Source organism: Halyomorpha halys, unplaced genomic scaffold, assembly GCF_000696795.3.
Source record: "Halyomorpha halys isolate HHAL.00 unplaced genomic scaffold, Hhal_1.1 Scaffold1784.1, whole genome shotgun sequence".
NCBI lineage: Eukaryota > Metazoa > Arthropoda > Insecta > Hemiptera > Pentatomidae > Halyomorpha > Halyomorpha halys.
In genome coordinates, this window is record NW_027106778.1 from 35271 (window position 1) to 38510 (window position 3240).

Genomic DNA, 3240 nt, shown 5'->3' on the forward strand with positions numbered 1-3240 from the left:
TATTTGTGTTATTGATCAAGAGTAATTTTAGTTTTCTATTATTTTTTTTTTTATTTCTACAGTAGGTTTTTTATTTTACCTTTTTCTGTAAGTCGATTGTGTCTAAAAAATAAGAAATACGAGTTCATTAATTACTTATTAATTTTAAATGCCTCTTTGGTAAGGTTGAAATTATTCTTACATATTTCAGTTATAAATGTATTTGTTTCCATAACGTTATAATTGTGATTTAATTTTAATAGAATGGACCAAAGGATGGGGGCGCCGGGGAATATAGGCCAAAAGGCAACAGAATAAAACCAGAAGAGGAAGAGGAACTGGTAATTACATTTTTATTTGTGTTATTGGTCAAGAGTAATATTATTTTTCTATTATTTTTTTTATATTTCTACTGTAGGTTTTTTTTTACTTATTTCGGTTAGTCGTATGTGTTTAAAAAATTAGAATTACGTGATCATGAATTACTTATTAATTTAAAATGCCTTTATAGTAAGGTTAAAATTATTTTTATCTATTTCAGTTATAAATATATTTGTTTCCATAACGTTATAAGTATGTTTTAATTTTAATAGAATGGACCAAAGGATGGGGGCGCCGGGCTATATAGATCAGGAGGCAACAGAATAAAACCAGAAGAGGAAGAGGAACTGGTGATTACATTTTTTTTTGTGTTATTGATCAAGAGTAATTTTAGTTTTATATTATTTTTTTTTTTTTACTTATTTCTGTTAGTCGGTTGTGTGTAAAAAATTAGATATACGAGATGATTAATTACTTATTAATTTTAAATGCCTCTATAGTAAGGTTGAAATTATTTTTATCTATTTCAGTTATAAATGTATTTGTTTCCATAACGTTATAATTGTGTTTTAATTTTAATAGAATGGACCAAAGGACGAGGGCGCCGGGCTATATAGGTCAGGAGGCAACAGAATTAAACCTGAAGAGGAAGAGGAACTGGTGATTACATTTTTATTTGTGTTCATGATCAAGAGTAATTCTAGTTTTATATTATTTTTTTTTTTTACTTATTTCTGTTAGTCTGTTGTGTGTAAAAAATTAGAAATACGAGATGATTAATTACCTATTAATTTTAAATGCCTCTATAGTAAAGTTTAAATTATTCTTACCTATTTCAGTTATAAATGTATTTGTTTCCATAACTTTATAATTGTGTTTTAATTTTAATAGAATGGACCAAAGGATGGGGGCGCCGGGCTATATAGGCCAAAAGCCAACAGAAGAAAACCAGAAGAGGAAGTGGAATTGGTGATTACATTTTTATTTGTGTTATTAATTTTAGTTTTCTATTATTTTTTTATATTTCTACTGTAGTTTTTTTTTTTACTTATTTCGGTTAGTAGTATGTGTTTAAAAAATTAGAATTACGTGATCATTAATTAGTTATTAATTTTAAATGCCTCTATAGTAAAGTTGAAATTATTTTTATCTATTTCAGTAATATATGTGAATGGTTCCATAACGTTATAATTGTGTTTTAATTTTAATAGAATGGACCAAAGGATGGGGGCGCCGGGCTATATAGGACAAGAGGCAACAGAATTAAATCAGAAGAGGAAGAGGAATTGGTAATTACATTTTTATTTGTGTTATAGATCAAGAGTAATTTTAGTTTTCTAATATTTTTTTTTTTATTTTTAGTGTAGGTTTTTTTTAACTTATTTCGGTTAGTCTTTTGTGTTTAAAAAAATAGAAATACGCGATCATTAATTACTTATTAATTATAAATACCTCTATAGTAAAGTTGAAATTATTTATCAAATAAATCAATTTTATATCCAAATCCGTTTCAACACTTTATTTATTCACTTGTCCAACGTTTCGGCCTTTCTAGCCATCTTCAGGGACATCTTCCATACAAAAATCCTTCTCACATTAATTTATATTTCTATTTGCAGGCTATTCTGGCCAGGTCATTTTCTTTATTTAATGTTCATACCTCTTTATTTAAAATTTAAAACCATTAACATTTATTTTTTCTATAAAATTATCCACAGTATAAGGTTGTATGGTGTGGTGTTTTATACTGTGGATAATCTAATAGAAAAAAATTGACTTTAAATTGATTTAAAATTGAACTTTAAATAAAGAAAATGACCTAGGCAGAATAGCCTGCAAATAGAAAATAGAAATTAACGTGAGAAGGATTTTTGTATGGAAGATGTCCCTGAAGATGTCTAGAAAGGCCGAAACGTTGGACAAATGAATATTTTATATTTTATATTGGACAAATTTCAGTTATATATGTGTATGGTTCCATAACGTTATAAATGTGTTTTAATTTTAATAGAATGGACCAAAAGATGGGGGCCCCTGGCTATATAGGCCAAAAGACAACAGGATAAAACCAGAAGAGGAAGAGGAACTGGTAATTGCATTTTCATTTGTGTTATTGATCAAGAGTAATTTTAGTTTTCTAATATTTTTTTATTTATTTTGAGTGTAGGTTTTTTTTTTTTACTTATTTCGGTTAGTCGTTTGTGTCTAAAAAATTAGAATTACGAGTTCATTAATTACTTATTAATTTTAAATGCCTCTATAGTAAGGTTGAAATTATTTTTACCTATTTAAGTTATAAATGTATTTGTTTCCATAACGTTATAATATTGTTTCCATTTTAATAGATTGGACCAAAGGATGGGGGCGCCGGGCTATATAGGCCAGGAGGCTACAGAATTAAACCAGAAGAGGAAGTGGAACTGGTAATTACATTTCTTTTGTATTATTGATCAAAAGTAATTTTTGTTTTCTATTACTTTTTTTTAATTTCTACTGAAGGTTTTTTTTTTACATATTTCTGTTAGCCGTTTGTGTCCAAAAAATTATAATTACGAGATCATTAATTAATTATTAATTTTAAATGCCTCCATAGTAATGTTGAATTTATTTTCACCTATTTCAGTTATAAATGTATTTGTTTCGATAACGATATAATTGTGATTTAATTTTAATAGTATGGACCTAAGGATGGGGGTGCCGAAATATATAGGCCAGGAGGTAGCAGAATTAAACCAGAAGAGGAAGAGGAACTGGTAATTACATTTCTTTTGTATTACAAATGAAGAGTAATTTTTGTTTAGCAATTTTTTTTTTTTTTATATTTACTGTAGGTTTTTTTTACTTATTTCAGTTAGTCGTTTGTGTCTAAAAAATTAGAATTACGAGATCATTAATTAATTATTAATTTTTAATGCCTCTATAGTAAGGTTGAAATTATTT